The following is a 22,617-nucleotide window of genomic DNA, read 5'->3' as shown; positions in this document are numbered from 1 at the left end:
AGGTGAAAGCTGTAACTCTGTGAGATGATTTCACAGGACACAAAGAATTTTCTCAGTAAGCTCCTTTCTCTTTTTTATCGGAGGATATTTCCTTTGGCCCTATAGTCTTCAAAGGGATCCGAAATATCTGTTCTCAGATTCCACAGAAATAAGGCGAGCAAAGAGATCCACGAAATACAGATGTACCTCTGTGAGATGAATTAAAAGAACACTAAGCAGTTTCTCAGAAAGCTTCTTTGCAGATTTCATCTGAGGATATTTCCTTTTTCACCATAGCCCTCTATGGGCTTCGAAATGTCACTTTTCCAATTCCACAAGAACTGTCTTAGCGAAAGGCTTCCTAAGGGGAAAGCTGTAACTCTGTGAGATGATTTCACAGAACACAAAGAAGTTTCTCAGAAAGCTTCTTTCTCTTTGTTATCGGAGGATATTTCCTTTGGCCCTATAGTCTTCAAAGGGATCCGAAATATCTCTTCTCAGATTCCACAGAAATAAGGCTAGCAAAGAGATGCACGAAATACAGATGTAACTCTGTGAGATGAATTAACAGAACACTAAGCAGTTTCTCAGAAAGCTTTTTCCAGATTTCATCTGAGGATATTTCCTTTTTCACCATAGCCCTCTATGGGCTTCCAAATATCACTTTGCCAATTCCACAAGAACTGTCTTAGCGAAAGGCTTCTTGAGGGGAAAGCTGAAACTGTGTGAGATGATTTCACGGAACACAAAGAAGTTTCTCAGAAAGCTTGTTTCCCTTTGTTATTGGAGGATATTTACTTTGGCCCTTTAGTCTTCCAAGGGAACCGAAATATCTGTTCTCAGATTCCACAGAAATAAGGCTAGCAAAGAGATCCACGAAATACAGATATAACTCTGTGAGATGAATTAACAGAACACTAAGCAGTTTCTCAGAAAGCTTCTTTCCAGATTTCATCTGAGGATATTTCCTTTTACACCATAGCCTTCTAGGGGTTTCCAAATATCACTTTGCCAATTCCACAAGAACTGTCTTAGCGAAAGGCTTCTTAAAGGGAAAGCTGTAACACTGTGAGATGATTTCACAGAACACAAAGAAGATTCTCAGTAAGCTTCTTTCTCTTTGTTATTGGAGGATATTTCCTTTGGCCCTATAGTCTTCAAAGGGATCTGAAATATCTGTTCTCAGATTCCACAGAAATAAGGCTATCCAAGAGATCCACGAAATACAGATGTAACTCTGTGAGTGGAAGTCACACATCACAGAGCAGTTTCTCAGAAAGCTTCTTTCCAGATTTCATCTAAGGATATTTCCTATTTCACCATAGCCCTCTATGGGCTTCCAAATATCACTATGCCAATTCCACAAGAACTGTCTTAGCGAAAGGCTTCTTGAGGGGAAAGCTGTAACTCTGTGAGATGATTTCACAGAACACAAAGAAGTTTCTGAGAAAGCTTCTTTCGCTTTGTTATCGGAGGATATTTCCTTTGGCCCTATAGTCTTCAAAGGGATCCGAAATATCTCTTCTCAGATTCCACAGAAATAAGGCTAGCAAAGAGATCCACGAAATACAGATGTAACTCTGTGAGATGAATTAACAGAACACTAAGCAGTTTCTCAGAAAGCTTCTTTCCACATTTCATCTGAGGATATTTCCTTTTTCATCATAGCCCTCTATGGGCTTCCAAATATCACTTTGCCAATTCCACAAGAAATGTCTTAGCGCAAGGCTTGTTGAGGGGAAAGCTGTAACTCTGTGAGATGATTTCACAGAACACAAAGAAGTTTCTCGGAGAGTTTCTTTCTCTTTGTTATCGGAGGATATTCCCTTTGGCCCTATAGTCTTCAAAGGGATCCGAAATATCTGTTCTCAGATTCCACAGAAAGAAGGCTAGCCAAGAGATCCACGAAATACAGATATAACTCTGTGAGATGAATTAACAGAACACTAAGCAGTTTCTCAGAAAGCTTCTTTCCAGATTTCAACTGAGGATATTTCCTTTTACTCCATAGCCCTCTATGGGTTTCCAAATATCACTTTGCCAATTCCACAAGAACTGTCTTAGCGAAAGGCTTCTTAAAGGGAAAGCTGTAACACCGTGAGATGATTTCACAGAACACAAAGAAGATTCTCAGTAAGCTTCTTTCTCTTTGTTATCGGAGGATATTTCCTTTGGCCCTATAGTCTTCAAAGGGATCCGAAATGTCTGTTCTCAGATTCCACAGAAATAAGGCTAGCAAAGAGATCCACGAAATACAGATGTAACTCTGTGAGTGGATGTAACACATCACAGAGCAGTTTCTCAGAAAGCTTCTTTCCAGATTTCATCTAAGGATATTTCCTTTTTCACCATATCCCTCTATGGGCTTCCAAATATCACTTTGCCAATTCCACAAGAACTGTCTTAGCGAAAGGCTTCTTGAGGGGAAAGCTGTAACTCTGTGAGATGATTTCACAGAACACAAAGAAGTTTCTCAGAAAGCTTCTTTCGCTTTGTTATCGGAGGATATTTCCTTTGGCCCTATAGTCTTCAAAGGGATCCGAAATATCTGTTCTCAGATTCCACAGAAATAAGGCTAGCAAAGAGATCCACGAAATACAGATGTAACTCTGTGAGATGAATTAACAGAACACTGAGCAGTTTCTCAGAAAGCTTCTTTCCAGATTTCATCTGAGATTATTTCCTTTTTCACCATAGCCCTCTATGGGCTTCCAAATATCACTTTGCCAATTCCACAAGAACTGTCTTAGCGCAAGGCTTCTTGAGGGGAAAGCTGTAACTCTGTGAGATGATTTCACAGAACACAAAGAAGTTTCTCAGAAATCTTCTTTCTCTTTGTTATCGGAGGATATTCCCTTTGGCCCTATAGTCTTCAAAGGGATCCGAAATATCTGTTCTCAGATTCCACAGAAATAAGGCTAGCAAAGAGATCCACGAAATACAGATGTAACTCTTCAAGTGGAAGTCACACATCACAGAGCACTTTCTCAGAAAGCTTCTTTCCAGATTTAATCTGAGGATATTTCCTTTTTCACCGTAGCCCTCTATGGGCTTCCAAATATCACTTTGCCAATTCCACAAGAACTCTCTTAGGGAAAGTCTTCTTGAGGTGAAAGCTGTAACTCTATGAGATGATTTCACAGGACACAAAGAAGTTTCTCAGTAAGCTTCTTTCTCTTTTTTATCGGAGGACATTTCCTTTGGCCCTATAGTCTTCAAAGGGATCCGAAATATCTGTTCTCAGATTCCATAGAAATAAGCCTAGCAAAGAGATCCACGAAATACAGATGTAACTCTGTGAGATGAATTAACAGAACACTAATCAGTTTCTCAGAAATTTTCTTTGCAGATTTCATCTGAGGATATTTCCTTTTTCACCATAGCCCTCTATGGGCTTCCAAATATCATTTTGCCAATTCCACAAGAACTGTCTTAGCGAAAGGCTTCTTGAGGGGAAAGCTGTAACTCTGTGAGATGATTTCACACAACACAAAGAAGTTTCTCAGAACGCTTCTTCCTCTTTGTTATCGGAGGATATTTCCATTGGCCCTATATTCTTCAAAGGGATCCGAAATATCTGTTCTCAGATTCCACAGAAATAAGGCTAGAAAAGAGATCCACGAAATACAGATGTAACTCTGTGAGATGAATTAACAGAACACTAAGCAGTTTCTCAGAAAGCTTCTTTCCAGATTTCATCTGAGGATATTTCCTTTTTCACCATAGCCCTCTATGGGCTTCGAATTGTCACTTTGCCAATTTCCACAAGAACTGTCCTAGCGAAAGGCTTCCTGAGGGGAAAGCTGTAACTCTGTGAGATGATTTCACAGAACACAAGAAGTTTCTCAGAAAGCTTCTTTCTCTTTGTTATCGGAGGATATTTCCTTTGACCCTTTAGTCTTCAAAGGGATCCGAAATATCTGTTCTCAGATTCCACATAAATAAGGCTAGCAAAGAGATCCACGAAATACAGATAAACTCTGTGAGATGAATTAACAGAACACTAAGCAGTTTCTCAGAAAGCTTCTTTCCAGATTTCATCTGAGGATATTTCCTTTTTCACCATAGCCCTCTGTGGGCTTCCAAATATCACTTTGCCAATTCCTCAAGAACTGTCTTAGCGCAAGGCTTCTTGAGGGGAAAGCTGTAACTCTGTGAGATGATTTCACAGAACACAAAGTAGTTTCTCAGAAATCTTCTTTCTCTTTGTTATCGGAGGATATTTCCTTTGGCGCTATAGTCTTCAAAGGGATCCGAAATATCTGTTCTCAGATTCCACAGAAATAAGGCTAGCAAAGAGATCCACGAAATACAGATGTAACTCTGTGAGTGGAAGTCACACATCACAGAGGATTTTCTCAGAAAGCTTCATTCCAGATTTCATCTGAGGATATTTCCTTTTTCACCATAGCCCTCTAGGCGCTTCCAAATATCACTTTGCCAATTCCACAAGAACTGTCTTAACGCAAGGCTTCTTGAGGGGAAAGCTGTAACTCTGTGAGATGATTTCACAGAACACAAAGTAGTTTCTCAGAAAGCTTCTTTCTCTTTGTTATCGGAGGATATTTCCTTTGGCCCTATAGTCTTCAAAGGGATCCGAAGTATCTGTTCTCAGATGCCACAGACATAAGGTTAGCAAAGAGATCCACGAAACACAGACGTAACTCTGTGAGTGGAAGTCACACATCACAGAGCAGTTTCTCAGAAAGCTTCTTTCCAGATTTCATCTGAGGACATTTCATTTTTCACCGTAGCCCTCTATGGGCTTCCGAATATCACTTTGCCAATTCCACAAGAACTGTCTTAGCGAAAGGCTTCTTGAGGGGAAAGCTGTAACTCTGTGAGATGATTTCACAGAACACAAAGAAGTTTCTCAGAAAGCTTCTTTCTCTTTGTTATCGGAGGATATTTCCTTTGGCCCTATAGTCTTCAAAGGGATCCGAAATATCTCTTCTCAGATTCCACAGAAATAAGGCTAGCAAAGAGATCCACGAAATACAGATGTAACACTGTGAGATGAATTAACAGAACACTAAGCAGTTTCTCAGAAAGTTTTCTCCAGATTTCATCTGAGGATATTTCCTTTTTCACCATAGCACTCTATGGGCTTCCAAATATCAATTTGCCAATTCCACAAGAACTGTCTTAGCGAAAGGCTTCTTGAGGGGAAAGCTGTAACTCTGTGAGATGATTTCACGGAACACAAAGAAGTTTCTCAGAAAGCTTCTTGCTCTTTGTTGTCGGAGGATATTTCCTATGGCCCTATAGTCTTCAAGGGGATCCAAAATATCTGTTCTCAGATTCCACAGAAATAAGGCTAGCCAAGAGATCCACGAAATACAGATGTAACTCTGTGAGAGGAAGTCACACATCACCGAGCAGTTACTCAGAAAGCTTCTTTCCAGATTTCACCTGAGGATATTTCCTTTTTCACCATAGCCCTCTGTGGGCTTCCAAATATCACTTTGCCAATTCCGCAAGAACTGTCTTAGCGAAAGGCTTCTTGAGGGGAAAGCTGTAACTCTGTGAGATGATTTCACGGAACACAAAGAAGTTTCTCAGAAAGCTTCTTGCTCTTTGTTGTCGGAGGATATTTCCTTTTTCCCTATAGCTTTCAAAGGGATCCGAAATATCTGTTCTCCGATTCCACAGAAATAAGGCTAGCAAAGAGATCCACGGAATACAGATGTAACTCTTCAAGTGGAAGTCAAACATCACAGAGCACTTTCTCAGAAAGCTTCTTTCCAGATTTCATCTGAGGATATTTCCTTTTTTACCATAGCTCTCTATGGGCTTCCAAATATCACTTTGCCAATTCCACAAGAACTGTCTTAGCGAAAGGCTTCTTGAGGTGAAAGCTGTAACTCTGTGAGATGATTTCACAGAACACAAAGAAGTTTCTCAGTAACCTTCTTTCTCTTTGTTATCGGAGGATATTTCCTTTGGCCCAATAGTCTTCAAAGGGATCCGAAATATCTGTTCTCAGATTCCACAGACATAAGGCTAGCAAAGAGATCCACGAAACACAGATGTAATTCTTTGAGATGAATTAACAGAACACTAAGCAGTTTCTCAGAAAGCTTCTTTCCAGATTTCATCTGAGGATATTTCCTTTTTCACCATAGCCCTCTATGGGCTTCCAAATATCACTTTGCCAATTCCACAAGAACTGTCTTAGCGCAAGGCTTCTTGAGGGGAAAGCTGTAACTCTGTGAGATGATTTCACAGAACACAAAGAAGTTTCTCAGAAAGATTCTTTCTCTTTGTTATCGGCGGATATTTCCTTTGGCCCTATAGTCTTCAAAGGGATCCGAAATATCTGTTCTCAGATTCCACAGACATAAGGCTAGCAAAGAGATCCACGAAACACAGATGTAACTCTGTGAGTGGAAATCACACATCACAGAACAGTTTCTCAGAAAGCTTCTTTCCAGATTTCATCTGAGGATATTTCCTTTTTCACCATATCCCTCTATGGGCTTCCAAATATCACTTTGCCAATTCCACAAGAACTGTCTTAGCGAAAGCCTTCTTGAAGGGAAAGCTGTAACTCTGTGAGATGATTTCACAGAACACAAAGAAGTTTCTCAGAAAGATTCTTTCTCTTTGTTATCGGAGGATATTTCCTTTGGCCCTATAGTCTTCAAAGGGATCCGAAATGTCTGTTCTCAGATTACACAGAAATAAGGCTAGCAAAGAGATCCACTAAATAGAGATGTAACTCTTCGAGTGGAAGTCACACATCACAGAGCAGTTTCTCAGAAAGCTTCTTTCCAGATTTCATCTGAGGATATTTCCTTTTTCACCATAGCCCTCTATGGGTTCCAAATATCACTTTGCCAATTCCACAAGAACTGTCTTAGCGAAAGGCTTCTTGAGGGGAAAGCTGTAAATCTGTGAGATGATTTCACGGAACACAATGAAGTTTCTCAGAAAGCTTCTTTCTCTTTGTTATCGGAGGATATTTCCTTTGGCCCTATAGTCTTCAAAGGGATCCGAAATATCTGTTCTCAGATTCCACAGAAATAAGGCTAGCAAAGAGATCCACGAAATACAGATAAACTCTGTGAGATGAATTAACAGAACACTAAGTAGTTTCTCAGAAAGCTTCTTTCCAGATTTCATCTGAGGATATTTCCTTTTTCACCATAGCCCTCTGTGGGCTTCCAAATATCACTTTGCCAATTCCTCAAGAACTGTCTTACGCAAGGCTTCTTGAGGGGAAAGCTGTAACTCTGTGAGATGATTTCACAGAACACAAAGTAGTTTCTCAGAAATCTACTTTCTCTTTGTTATCGGAGGATATTTCCTTTGGCGCTATAGTCTTCAAAGGGATGCGAAATATCTGTTCTCAGATTCCACAGAAATAAGGCTAGCAAAGAGATCCAAGAAATACAGATGTAACTCTGTGAGTGGAACTCACACATCACAGAGCAGTTTCTCAGAAAGCTTCTTTCCAGATTTCATCTGAGGATATTTCCTTTTTCACCATAGCCCTCAATGGGCTTTCAAATATCACTTTGCCAATTCCACAAGAACTGTCTTACCTAAAGGCTTCTGGAGGGGAAAGCTGTAACTCTGTGAGGTGATTTCACAGAACACCAAGAAGTTTCTCAGTAAGCTTCTTTCTCTTTGTTATCGGAGGATATTTCCTTTGGCCATAGAGTCTTCAAAGGGATCCGAAATATCTGTTCTCAGATTCCACAGAAATAAGGCTAGCAAAGAGATCCAAGAAATACAGATGTAACTCTGTGAGAGGAATTAACAGAACACTAAGCAGTTTCTCAGAAAGCTTCTTTCCAGATTTCATCTGAGGATATTTCCTTTTTCACCATAGCCCTCTATGGGTTTCCAAATATCACTTTGCCAATTCCACTAGAATTGTCTTAGCGAAAGGCTTCTTGAGGGGAAATCTGTAACTCTGTGAGATCATTTCACAGTACACAAAGAAGTTTCTCAGAAATCTTCTTTCTCTTTGGTATCGGAGGATATTTCCTTTGGCCCTATAGTCTTCAAAGGGATCCGAAATATCTGTTCTCCGATTCCACAGAAATAAGGCTAGCAAAGAGATCCACGAAATACAGATGTAACTCTGTGAGTGGAAGTCACACATCACAGAGGAGTTTCTCAGAAAGCTTCATTCCAGATTTCATCTGAGGATATTTCCTTTTTCACCATAGCCCTCTAGGCGCTTCCAAATATCACTTTGCCAATTCCACAAGAACTGTCTTAGCGCAAGGCTTCTTGAGGGGAAAGCTGTAACTCTGTGAGATGATTTCACAGAACACAAAGTAGTTTCTCAGAAAGCTTCTTTCTGTTTGTTATCGGAGGATATTTCCTTTGGCCCTAGAGTCTTCAAAGGGATCCGAAATATCTGTTCTCAGATTCCACAGACATAAGGTTAGCAAAGAGATCCACGAAACACAGACGTAACTCTGTGAGTGGAAGTCACACATCACAGAGCAGTTTCTCAGAAAGCTTCTTTCCAGATTTCATCTGAGGATATTTCATTTTTCACCGTAGCCCTCTATGGGCTTCCGAATATCACTTTGCCAATTCCACAAGAACTGTCTTAGCGAAAGGCTTCTTGAGGGGAAAGCTGTAACTCTGTGAGATGATTTCACGGAACACAAGGAAGTTTCTCAGAAAGCTTCTCTCGCTTTGTTATCGGAGGATATTTCCTTTGGCCCTATAGTCTTCAAGGGGATCCGAAATATCTGTTCTCAGATTCCACAGAAATAAGGCTAGCAAAGATATCCACGAAATACAGATACAACTCTGTGAGATGAATTAACAGAACACTAAGCAGTTTCTCAGAAAGCTTCTTTCCAGATTTCATCTGAGGAAATTTCCTTTTTCACCATAGCCCTCTATGGGCTTCCAAATATCACTTTGACAATTCCACAAGAACTGTCTTAGCGAAAGGCTTCTTGAGGGGAAAGCTGTAACTGTGTGAGATGATTTCACAGAACACAAAGAAGTTTCTCAGTAAGCTTCTTTCTCTTTGTTATCGGAGGATATTTCCTATGTCCCTATAGTCTTCAAAGGGATCCGAAATATCTGTTCTCCGATTCCACAGAAATAAGGCTAGTAAAGAGATCCACGAAATACAGATGTAACTCTTCGAGTGGAAGTCACACATCACAGAGCATTTTCTCAGAAAGCTTCTTTCCGGATTTCATCTGAGGATATTTCCTTTTTCACCATAGTCCTCTACGGGCTTCCTAATATCACTTTGCCAATTCCACAAGAACTGTCTTAGCGAAAGGCTTCTTGAGGTGAAAGCTGTAAGTCTGTGAGATGATTTCACAGAACACAAAGAAGTTTCTCAGTAAGCTTCTTTCTCTTTGTTATCGGAGGATATTTCCTTTGGCCCTATAGTCTTCAAAGGGATCCGAAATATCTGTTCTCAGATTCCACAGAAATAAGGCTAGCAAAGAGATCCACGAAATACAGATGTAACTCTGTGAGATGAATTAACAGAACACTAAGCAGTTTCTCAGAAAGCTTCTTTCCAGATTTCATCTGAGGATATGTCCTTTTTCACCATAGCCCGCTATGGGCTTCCAAATATCACTTTGCCAATTCCACAAGAACTGTCTTAGCGCTAGGTTTCTTGAGGGGAAAGCTGTAACTCTGTGAGATGATTTCACAGAACACAAAGTAGTTTCTCAGAAAGCTTCTTTCTCTTTGTTATCGGAGGATATTTCCTTTGGCCCAATAGTCTTCAAAGGGATCCGAAATATCTGTTCTCAGATTCCACAGACATAAGGCTAGCAAAGAGATCCACGAAAGACAGATGTATCTCTGTGAGTGGAAGTCACACATCACAGAGCAGTTTCTCAGAAAGCTTCTTTCCAGATTTCATCTGAGGATATTTCCTTTTTCACCATAGACCTCTATGGGCTTCCTAATATCACTTTGCCAATTCCACAAGAACTGTCTTAGCGAAAGGCTTCTTGAGGTGAAAGCTGTAAGTCTGTGAGATGATTTCACAGAACACAAAGAAGTTTCTCAGTAAGCTTCTTTCTCATTGTTATCGGAGGATATTTCCTTTGGCCCTATAGTCTTCAAAGGGATCCGAAATATCTGTTCTCAGATTCCACAGAAATAAGGCTAGCAAAGAGATCCACGAAATACAGATGTAACTCTGTGAGATTAATTAACAGAACACTAAGCAGTTTCTCAGAAAGCTTCTTTCCAGATTTCATCTGAGGATATGTCCTTTTTCACCATAGCCCTCTATGGGCTTCGAAATGTCACTTTTCCAATTCCACAAGAACTGTCTTAGCGAAAGGCTTCCTAAGGGGAAAGCTGTAACTCTGTGAGATGATTTCACAGAACACAAAGAAGTTTCTCAGAAAGCTTCTTTCTCTTTGTTATCGGAGGATATTTCCTTTGGCCCTATAGTCTTCAAAGGGATCCGAAATATCTCTTCTCAGATTCCACAGAAATAAGGCTAGCAAAGAGATTCACGAAATACAGATGTAACTCTGTGAGATGAATTAACAGAACACTAAGCAGTTTCTCAGAAACCTTTTTCCAGATTTCATCTGAGGATATTTCCTTTTACACCATAGCCTTCTAGGGGTTTCCAAATATCACTTTGTCAATTCCACAAGAACTGTCTTAGCGAAAGGCTTCTTAAAGGGAAAGCTGTAACACTGTGAGATGATTTCACAGAACACAAAGAAGATTCTCAGTAAGCTTCTTTCTCTTTGTTATTGGAGGATATTTCCTTTGGCCCTATAGTCTTCAAAGGGATCTGAAATATCTGTTCTCAGATTCCACAGAAATAAGGCTATCCAAGAGATCCACGAAATACAGATGTAACTCTGTGAGTGGACGTCACACATCGCAGAGCAGTTTCTCAGAAAGCTTCTTTCCAGATTTCATCTAAGGATATTTCCTATTTCACCATAGCCCTCTATGGGCTTCCAAATATCACTTTGCCAATACCACAAGAACTGTCTTAGCGAAAGGCTTCTTGAGGGGAAAGCTGTAACTCTGTGAGATGATTTCACAGAACACAAAGAAGTTTCTGAGAAAGCTTCTTTCGCTTTGTTATCGGAGGATATTTCCTTTGGCCCTATAGTCTTCAAAGGGATCCGAAATATCTGTTCTCAGATTCCACAGAAATAAGGCTAGCAAAGAGATCCACGAAATACAGATGTAACTCTGTGAGATGAATTAACAGAACACTAAGCAGTTTCTCAGAAAGCTTCTTTCCACATTTCATCTGAGGATATTTCCTTTTTCATCATAGCCCTCTATGGGCTTCCAAATATCACTTTGCCAATTCCACAAGAACTGTCTTAGCGCAAGGCTTCTTGAGGGGAAAGCTGTAACTCTGTGAGATGATTTCACAGAACACAAAGAAGTTTCTCAGAAATCTTCTTTCTCTTTGTTATCAGAGGATATTCCCTTTGGCCCTATAGTCTTCAAAGGGATCCGAAATATCTGTTCTCAGATTCCACAGAAATAAGGCTAGCAAAGAGATCCACGAAATACAGATGTAACTCTTCAAGTGGAAGTCACACATCACAGAGCACTTTCTCAGAAAGCTTCTTTCCAGATTTAATCTGAGGATATTTCCTTTTTCACCGTAGCCCTCTATGGGCTTCCAAATATCACTTTGCCAATTCCACAAGAACTCTCTTAGGGAAAGTCTTCTTGAGGTGAAAGCTGTAACTCTATGAGATGATTTCACAGGACACAAAGAAGTTTCTCAGTAAGCTTCTTTCTCTTTTTTATCGGAGGACATTTCCTTTGGCCCTATAGTCTTCAAAGGGATCCGAAATATCTGTTCTCAGATTCCATAGAAATAAGCCTAGCAAAGAGATCCACGAAATACAGATGTAACTCTGTGAGATGAATTAACAGAACACTAATCAGTTTCTCAGAAATTTTCTTTGCAGATTTCATCTGAGAATATTTCCTTTTTCACCATAGCCCTCTATGGGCTTCCAAATATCATTTTGCCAATTCCACAAGAACTGTCTTAGCGAAAGGCTTCTTGAGGGGAAAGCTGTAACTCTGTGAGATGATTTCACACAACACAAAGAAGTTTCTCAGAACGCTTCTTCCTCTTTGTTATCGGAGGATATTTCCATTGGCCCTATATTCTTCAAAGGGATCCGAAATATCTGTTCTCAGATTCCACAGAAATAAGGCTAGAAAAGAGATCCACGAAATACAGATGTAACTCTGTGAGATGAATTAACAGAACACTAAGCAGTTTCTCAGAAAGCTTCTTTCCAGATTTCATCTGAGGATATTTCCTTTTTCACCATAGCCCTCTATGGGCTTCGAATTGTCACTTTGCCAATTTCCACAAGAACTGTCCTAGCGAAAGGCTTCCTGAGGGGAAAGCTGTAACTCTGTGAGATGATTTCACAGAACACAAGAAGTTTCTCAGAAAGCTTCTTTCTCTTTGTTATCGGAGGATATTTCCTTTGACCCTTTAGTCTTCAAAGGGATCCGAAATATCTGTTCTCAGATTCCACAGAAAAAAGGCTAGCAAAGAGATCCACGAAATACAGATAAACTCTGTGAGATGAATTAACAGAACACTAAGCAGTTTCTCAGAAAGCTTCTTTCCAGATTTCATCTGAGGATATTTCCTTTTTCACCATAGCCCTCTGTGGGCTTCCAAATATCACTTTGCCAATTCCTCAAGAACTGTCTTAGCGCAAGGCTTCTTGAGGGGAAAGCTGTAACTCTGTGAGATGATTTCACAGAACACAAAGTAGTTTCTCAGAAATCTTCTTTCTCTTTGTTATCGGAGGATATTTCCTTTGGCGGTATAGTCTTCAAAGGGATCCGAAATATCTGTTCTCAGATTCCACAGAAATAAGGCTAGCAAAGAGATCCACGAAATACAGATGTAACTCTGTGAGTGGAAGTCACACATCACAGAGGAGTTTCTCAGAAAGCTTCATTCCAGATTTCATCTGAGGATATTTCCTTTTTCACCATAGCCCTCTAGGCGCTTCCAAATATCACTTTGCCAATTCCACAAGAACTGTCTTAGCGCAAGGCTTCTTGAGGGGAAAGCTGTAACTCTGTGAGATGATTTCACAGAACACAAAGTAGTTTCTCAGAAAGCTTCTTTCTCTTTGTTATCGGAGGATATTTCCTTTGGCCCTATAGTCTTCAAAGGGATCCGAAATATCTGTTCTCAGATGCCACAGACATAAGGTTAGCAAAGAGATCCACGAAACACAGACGTAACTCTGTGAGTGGAAGTCACACATCACAGAGCAGTTTCTCAGAAAGCTTCTTTCCAGATTTCATCTGAGGACATTTCATTTTTCACCGTAGCCCTCTATGGGCTTCCGAATATCACTTTGCCAATTCCACAAGAACTGTCTTAGCGAAAGGCTTCTTGAGGGGAAAGCTGTAACTCTGTGAGATGATTTCACAGAACACAAAGAAGTTTCTCAGAAAGCTTCTTTCTCTTTGTTATCGGAGGATATTTCCTTTGGCCCTATAGTCTTCAAAGGGATCCGAAATATCTCTTCTCAGATTCCACAGAAATAAGGCTAGCAAAGAGATCCACGAAATACAGATGTAACACTGTGAGATGAATTAACAGAACACTAAGCAGTTTCTCAGAAAGTTTTCTCCAGATTTCATCTGAGGATATTTCCTTTTTCACCATAGCACTCTATGGGCTTCCAAATATCAATTTGCCAATTCCACAAGAACTGTCTTAGCGAAAGGCTTCTTGAGGGGAAAGCTGTAACTCTGTGAGATGATTTCACGGAACACAAAGAAGTTTCTCAGAAAGCTTCTTGCTCTTTGTTGTCGGAGGATATTTCCTATGGCCCTATAGTCTTCAAGGGGATCCAAAATATCTGTTCTCAGATTCCACAGAAATAAGGCTAGCCAAGAGATCCACGAAATACAGATGTAACTCTGTGAGAGGAAGTCACACATCACCGAGCAGTTACTCAGAAAGCTTCTTTCCAGATTTCACCTGAGGATATTTCCTTTTTCACCATAGCCCTCTGTGGGCTTCCAAATATCACTTTGCCAATTCCGCAAGAACTGTCTTAGCGAAAGGCTTCTTGAGGGGAAAGCTGTAACTCTGTGAGATGATTTCACGGAACACAAAGAAGTTTCTCAGAAAGCTTCTTGCTCTTTGTTGTCGGAGGATATTTCCTTTTTCCCTATAGCTTTCAAAGGGATGCGAAATATCTGTTCTCCGATTCCACAGAAATAAGGCTAGCAAAGAGATCCACGGAATACAGATGTAACTCTTCAAGTGGAAGTCAAACATCACAGAGCACTTTCTCAGAAAGCTTCTTTCCAGATTTCATCTGAGGATATTTCCTTTTTTACCATAGCTCTCTATGGGCTTCCAAATATCACTTTGCCAATTCCACAAGAACTGTCTTAGCGAAAGGCTTCTTGAGGTGAAAGCTGTAACTCTGTGAGATGATTTAACAGAACACAAAGAAGTTTCTCAGTAACCTTCTTTCTCTTTGTTATCGGAGGATATTTAATTTGGCCCAATAGTCTTCAAAGGGATCCGAAATATCTGTTCTCAGATTCCACAGACATAAGGCTAGCAAAGAGATCCACGAAACACAGATGTAATTCTTTGAGATGAATTAACAGAACACTAAGCAGTTTCTCAGAAAGCTTCTTTCCAGATTTCATCTGAGGATATTTCCTTTTTCACCATAGCCCTCTATGGGCTTCCAAATATCACTTTGCCAATTCCACAAGAACTGTCTTAGCGCAAGGCTTCTTGAGGGGAAAGCTGTAACTCTGTGAGATGATTTCACAGAACACAAAGAAGTTTCTCAGAAAGATTCTTTCTCTTTGTTATCGGCGGATATTTCCTTTGGCCCTATAGTCTTCAAAGGGATCCGAAATATCTGTTCTCAGATTCCACAGACATAAGGCTAGCAAAGAGATCCACGAAACACAGATGTAACTCTGTGAGTGGAAATCACACATCACAGAACAGTTTCTCAGAAAGCTTCTTTCCAGATTTCATCTGAGGATATTTCCTTTTTCACCATATCCCTCTATGGGCTTCCAAATATCACTTTGCCAATTCCACAAGAACTGTCTTAGCGAAAGCCTTCTTGAAGGGAAAGCTGTAACTCTGTGAGATGATTTCACAGAACACAAAGAAGTTTCTCAGAAAGATTCTTTCTCTTTGTTATCGGAGGATATTTCCTTTGGCCCTATAGTCTTCAAAGGGATCCGAAATGTCTGTTCTCAGATTACACAGAAATAAGGCTAGCAAAGAGATCCACTAAATAGAGATGTAACTCTTCGAGTGGAAGTCACACATCACAGAGCAGTTTCTCAGAAAGCTTCTTTCCAGATTTCATCTGAGGATATTTCCTTTGTCACCATAGCCCTCTATGGGTTCCAAATATCACTTTGCCAATTCCACAAGAACTGTCTTAGCGAAAGGCTTCTTGAGGGGAAAGCTGTAAATCTGTGAGATGATTTCACGGAACACAATGAAGTTTCTCAGAAAGCTTCTTTCTCTTTGTTATCGGAGGATATTTCCTTTGGCCCTATAGTCTTCAAAGGGATCCGAAATATCTGTTCTCAGATTCCACAGAAATAAGGCTAGCAAAGAGATCCACGAAATACAGATAAACTCTGTGAGATGAATTAACAGAACACTAAGTAGTTTCTCAGAAAGCTTCTTTCCAGATTTCATCTGAGGATATTTCCTTTTTCACCATAGCCCTCTGTGGGCTTCCAAATATCACTTTGCCAATTCCTCAAGAACTGTCTTACGCAAGGCTTCTTGAGGGGAAAGCTGTAACTCTGTGAGATGATTTCACAGAACACAAAGTAGTTTCTCAGAAATGTACTTTCTCTTTGTTATCGGAGGATATTTCCTTTGGCGCTATAGTCTTCAAAGGGATGCGAAATATCTGTTCTCAGATACCACAGAAATAAGGCTAGCAAAGAGATCCAAGAAATACAGATGTAACTCTGTGAGTGGAACTCACACATCACAGAACAGTTTCTCAGAAAGCTTCTTTCCAGATTTCATCTGAGGATATTTCCTTTTTCACCATAGCCCTCAATGGGCTTTCAAATATCACTTTGCCAATTCCACAAGAACTGTCTTACCTAAAGGCTTCTGGAGGGGAAAGCTGTAACTCTGTGAGGTGATTTCACAGAACACCAAGAAGTTTCTCAGTAAGCTTCTTTCTCTTTGTTATCGGAGGATATTTCCTTTGGCCATAGAGTCTTCAAAGGGATCCGAAATATCTGTTCTCAGATTCCACAGAAATAAGGCTAGCAAAGAGATCCAAGAAATACAGATGTAACTCTGTGAGAGGAATTAACAGAACACTAAGCAGTTTCTCAGAAAGCTTCTTTCCAGATTTCATCTGAGGATATTTCCTTTTTCACCATAGCCCTCTATGGGTTTCCAAACATCACTTTGCCAATTCCACTAGAATTGTCTTAGCGAAAGGCTTCTTGAGGGGAAATCTGTAACTCTGTGAGATCATTTCACAGAACACAAAGAAGTTTCTCAGAAATCTTCTTTCTCTTTGGTATCGGAGGATATTTCCTTTGGCCCTATAGTCTTCAAAGGGATCCGAAATATCTGCTCTCCGATTCCACAGAAATAAGGCTAGCAAAGAGATCCACGAAATACAGATGTAACTCTGTGAGTGGAAGTCACACATCACAGAGGAGTTTCTCAGAAAGCTTCATTCCAGATTTCATCTGAGGATATTTCCTTTTTCACCATAGCCCTCTAGGCGCTTCCAAATATCACTTTGCCAATTCCACAAGAACTGTCTTAGCGCAAGGCTTCTTGAGGGGAAAGCTGTAACTCTGTGAGATGATTTCACAGAACACAAAGTAGTTTCTCAGAAAGCTTCTTTCTGTTTGTTATCGGAGGATATTTCCTTTGGCCCTAGAGTCTTCAAAGGGATCCGAAATATCTGTTCTCAGATTCCACAGACATAAGGTTAGCAAAGAGATCCACGAAACACAGACGTAACTCTGTGAGTGGAAGTCACACATCACAGAGCAGTTTCTCAGAAAGCTTCTTTCCAGATTTCATCTGAGGATATTTCATTTTTCACCGTAGCCCTCTATGGGCTTCCGAATATCACTTTGCCAATTCCACAAGAACTGTCTTAGCGAAAGGCTTCTTGAGGGGAAAGCTGTAACTCTGTGAGATGATTTCACAGAACACAAAGAAGTTTCTCAGAAAGCTTCTTTCTCTTTGTTATCGGAGGATATTTCCTTTGGCCCTATAGTCTTCAAAGGGATCCGAAATATCTCTTCTCAGATTCCACAGAAATAAGGCTAGCAAAGAGATCCACGAAATACAGATGTAACTCTGTGAGATGAATAAACAGAACACTAAGCAGTTTCTCAGAAAGCTTCTTTCCAGATTTCATCTGAGGAAATTTCCTTTTTCACCATAGCCCTCTATGGGCTTCCAAATATCACTTTGACAATTCCACAAGAACTGTCTTAGCGAAAGGCTTCTTGAGGGGAAAGCTGTAACTGTGTGAGATGATTTCACAGAACACAAAGAAGTTTCTCAGTAAGCTTCTTTCTCTTTCTTATCGGAGGATATTTCCTATGTCCCTATAGTCTTCAAAGGGATCCGAAATATCTGTTCTCCGATTCCACAGAAATAAGGCTTGCAAAGAGATCCACGAAATACAGATGTAACTCTTCGAGTGGAAGTCACACATCACAGAGCATTTTCTCAGAAAGCTTCTTTCCAGATTTCATCTGAGGATATTTCCTTTTTCACCATAGACCTCTATGGGCTTCCTAATATCACTTTGCCAATTCCACAAGAACTGTCTTAGCGAAAGGCTTCTTGAGGTGAAAGCTGTAAGGCTGTGAGATGATTTCACAGAACACAAAGAAGTTTCTCAGTAAGCTTCTTTCTCTTTGTTATCGGAGGATATTTCCTTTGGCCCAATAGTCTTCAAAGGGATCCGAAATATCTGTCCTCAGATTCCACAGAAATAAGGCTAGCAAAGATATCCACGAAATACAGATGTAGCTCTGTGAATGGAAGTCACACATCACAGAACAGTTTCTCAGAAAGCTTCTTTCCAGATTTCATCTGAGGATATTTCCTTTTTCACCATAGCCCTCTATGGGCTTCCCAATATCACTTTGCCAATTCCACAAGAACTGTCTTAGCGAAAGGCTTCTTGAGGGGAAAGCTGTAAATCTGTGTGATGATTTCACGGAACACAATGAAGTTTCTCAGAAAGCTTCTTTCTCTTTGTTATCGGAGGATATTTCCTTTGGCCCTATAGTCTTCAAAGGGATCCGAAATATCTGTTCTCCGATTCCACAGAAATAAAGCTAGCAAAGAGATCCACGAAATACAGATGTAACTCTTCGAGTGGAAGTCACACATCACAGAGCAGTTTCTCAGAAAGCTTCATTCCAGATTTCATCTGAATATATTTCCTTTTTCACCATAGCCCTCTATGGGCTTCCATATATCACTTTGCCAATTCCACAAGAACTGTCTTAGCGAAAGGCTTCTTGAGGGGAAAGCTGTAACTCTGTGAGATGATTTCCCAGAACACAAAGAAGTTTCTCAGAAAGATTCTTTCTCTTTGTTATCGGAGGATAGTTCCTTTGGCCCTGTAGTCTTCAAAGTAATCTGAAATATCTTTTCTCAGATTCCACAGAAATAAGGCCAGCAAAGAGATCCACGAAATACAGATGTAACTCTGTGAGTGGAAGTCACACATCACAGAACAGTTTCTCAGAAAGCTTCTTTCCAGATTTCATCTGAGGATATTTCCTTTTTCACCATAGCCCTCTATGGGCTTCTAAATATCACTTTGCCAATTCCACAAGAACTGTCTTAGCGAAAGGCTTCTTAAAGGGAAAGCTGTAACACTGTGAGATGATTTCACAGAACACAAAGAAGATTCTCAGTAATCTTCTTTCTCTTTGTTATCGGAGGATATTTCCTTTGGCCCTATAGTCTTCAAAGGGATCCGAAATATCTGTTCTCAGATTCCACAGAAATAAGGCTATCCAAGAGATCCACAAAATACAGATGTAACTCTGTGAGTGGAAGTCACACATCACAGAGCAGTTTCTCAGAAAGCTTCTTTCCAGATTTCATCTGAGGATATTTCCTTTTTCACCATAGCCCTCTATGGGCTTCCAAATATCACTTTGACAATTCCACAATAACTGTCTTAGCGAAAGGCTTCTTGAGGGGAAAGCTGTAACTCTGTGAGATGATTTCACAGAACACAAAGAAGTTTCTCAGAAGGCTTCTTTCGCTTTGTTATCGGAGGATATTTCCTTTGGCCCTATAGTCTTCAAAGGGATCTGAAATATCTGTTCTCAGATTCCACAGAAATAAGGCTAGCAAAGAGATCCAGGAAATAATGATGTAACTCTTCGAGTGGAAGTCACACATCACAGAGCAGTTTCTCAGAAAGCTTCTTTCCAGATTTCATCTGAGGAAATTTCCTTTTTCACCATAGCCCTCTATGGGCTTCCAAATATCACTTTGACAATTCCACAAGAACTGTCTTAGCGAAAGGCTTCTTGAGGGGAAAGCTGTAACTGTGTGAGATGATTTCACAGAACACAAAGAAGTTTCTCAGTAAGCTTCTTTCTCTTTGTTATCGGAGGATATTTCCTATGTCCCTATAGTCTTCAAAGGGATCCGAAATATCTGTTCTCCGATTCCACAGAAATAAGGCTAGCAAAGAGATCCACGAAATACAGATGTAACTCTGTGAGTGGATGTCACACATCACAGAGCACTTTCTCAGAAAGCTTCTTTCCAGATTTCATCTAAGGATATTTCCTTTTTCACCATAGCCCTCTATGGGCTTCCAAATATCACTTTGCCAATTCCAGAAGAACTGTCTTAGCGAAAGGCTTCTTGAGGGGAAAGCTGTAACTCTGGGAGATGATTTCACGGAACACAAAGAAGTTTCTCAGAAAGCTTCTTTCTCTTTGTTATCGGAGGATATTTCCTTTGGCCCTAGAGTCTTCAAAGGGATCCGAAATATCTATTCTCAGATTCCACAGAAATAAGGCTCGCAAAGAGATCCAAGAAATACAGATGTAACTCTGTGAGAGGAATTAACAGAACACTAAGCAGTTTCTCAGAAAGCTTCTTTCCAGATTTCATCTGAGGATATTTCCTTTTTCACCATAGCCCTCTATGGGCTTCCAAATATCACTTTGCCAATTCCACTAGAATTGTCTTAGCGAAAGGCTTCGTGAGGGGAAATCTGTAACTCTGTGAGATAAAATCACAGAACACAAAGAAGTTTCTCAGAAATCTTCTTTCTCTTTGGTATCGGAGGATATTTCCTTTGGCCCTATAGTCTTCAAAGGGATCCGAAATATCTGCTCTCCGATTCCACAGAAATAAGGCTAGCAAAGAGATCCACGAAATACAGATGTAACTCTGTGAGTGGAAGTCACAAATCACAGAGGAGTTTCTCAGAAAGCTTCATTCCAGATTTCATCTGAGGATATTTCCTTTTTCACCATAGCCCTCTAGGCGCTTCCAAATATCACTTTGCCAATTCCACAAGAAGTGTCTTAGCGAAAGGCTTCTTGAGGGGAAAGCTGTAACTCTGTGAGATGATTTCACGGAACACAAAGAAGTTTCTCAGAAAGCTTCTTTCTCTTTTTTATCGGAGGATATTTCCTTTGGCCCTATAGTCTTCAAAGGGATCCGAAATATCTGTTCTCAGATTCCACAGAAATAAGGCTAGCAAAGAGATGCACGAAATACAGATGTAACTCTTCGAGTGGAAGTCACACATCACAGAGCAGTTTCTCAGAAAGCTTCTTTCCAGATTTCATTTGAGGATATTTCCTTTTTCACCATAGCCCTCTATGGGCTTCCAAATATCACTTTGCCAATTCCACAAGAACTGTCTTAGCGCAAGGCTTCTTGAGGGGAAAGCTGTAACTCTGTGAGATGATTTCACAGAACACAAAGTAGTTTCTCAGAAAGCTTCTTTCTCTTTGTTATCGGAGGATATTACCTTTGGCCCTATAGTCTTCAAAGGGATCCGAAATATCTGTTCTCAGATTCCACAGACATAAGGTTAGCAAAGAGATCCACGAAACACAGACGTAACTCTGTGAGTGGAAGTCACACATCACAGAGCAGTTTCTGAGAAAGCTTCTTTCCAGATTTCATCTGAGGATATTTCATTTTTCACCATAGCCCTCTATGGGCTTCCAAATATCACTTTGCCAATTCCACAAGAACTGTCTTAGCGAAAGGCTTCTTGAGGGGAAAACTGTAACTCTGTGAGATGATTTCACAGAACACAAAGAAGTTTCTCAGAAAGCTTCTTTCTGTTTGTTATCGGAGGATATTTCCTTTGGCCCTATAGTCTTCAAAGGGATCCGAAATATCTCTTCTCAGATTCCACAGAAATAAGGCTAGCAAAGAGATCCACGAAATACAGATGTAACTCTGTGAGATGAATTAACAGAACACTAAGCAGTTTCTCAGAAAGTTTTCTCCAGATTTCATCTGAGGATATTTCCTTTTTCACCATAGCACTCTATGGGCTTCCAAATATCAATTTGCCAATTCCACAAGAAGTGTCTTAGCGAAAGGCTTCTTGAGGGGAAAGCTGTAACTCTGTGAGATGATTTCACGGAACACAAGGAAGTTTCTCAGAAAGCTTCTTTCGCTTTGTTATCGGAGGATATTTCCTTTGGCCCTATAGTCTTCAAGGGGATCCGAAATATCTGTTCTCAGATTCCACAGAAATAAGGCTAGCAAAGATATCCACGAAATACAGATACAACTCTGTGAGATGAATTAACAGAACACTAAGCAGTTTCTCAGAAAGCTTCTTTCCAGATTTCATCTGAGGAAATTTCCTTTTTCACCATAGCCCTCTATGGGCTTCCAAATATCACTTTGACAATTCCACAAGAACTGTCTTAGCGAAAGGCTTCTTGAGGGGAAAGCTGTAACTGTGTGAGATGATTTCACAGAACACAAAGAAGTTTCTCAGTAAGCTTCTTTCTCTTTGTTATCGGAGGATATTTCCTATGTCCCTATAGTCTTCAAAGGGATCCGAAATATCTGTTCTCCGATTCCACAGAAATAAGGCTAGTAAAGAGATCCACGAAATACAGATGTAACTCTTCGAGTGGAAGTCACACATCACAGAGCATTTTCTCAGAAAGCTTCTTTCCAGATTTCATCTGAGGATATTTCCTTTTTCACCATAGACCTCTATGGGCTTCCTAATATCACTTTGCCAATTCCACAAGAACTGTCTTAGCGAAAGGCTTCTTGAGGTGAAAGCTGTAAGTCTGTGAGATGATTTCACAGAACACAAAGAAGTTTCTCAGTAAGCTTCTTTCTCTTTGTTATCGGAGGATATTTCCTTTGGCCCTATAGTCTTCAAAGGGATCCGAAATATCTGTTCTCAGATTCCACAGAAATAAGGCTAGCAAAGAGATCCACGAAATACAGATGTAACTCTGTGAGATGAATTAACAGAACACTAAGCAGTTTCTCAGAAAGCTTCTTTCCAGATTTCATCTGAGAATATGTGCTTTTTCACCATAGCCCGCTATGGGCTTCCAAATATCACTTTGCCAATTCCACAAGAACTGTCTTAGCGCTAG

The sequence above is a fragment of the Macaca fascicularis genome, chromosome X (genome assembly GCF_037993035.2).
Source record: "Macaca fascicularis isolate 582-1 chromosome X, T2T-MFA8v1.1".
NCBI classification, from domain to species: Eukaryota; Metazoa; Chordata; class Mammalia; order Primates; family Cercopithecidae; genus Macaca; species Macaca fascicularis.
This window is presented reverse-complemented; position numbering follows the sequence as displayed.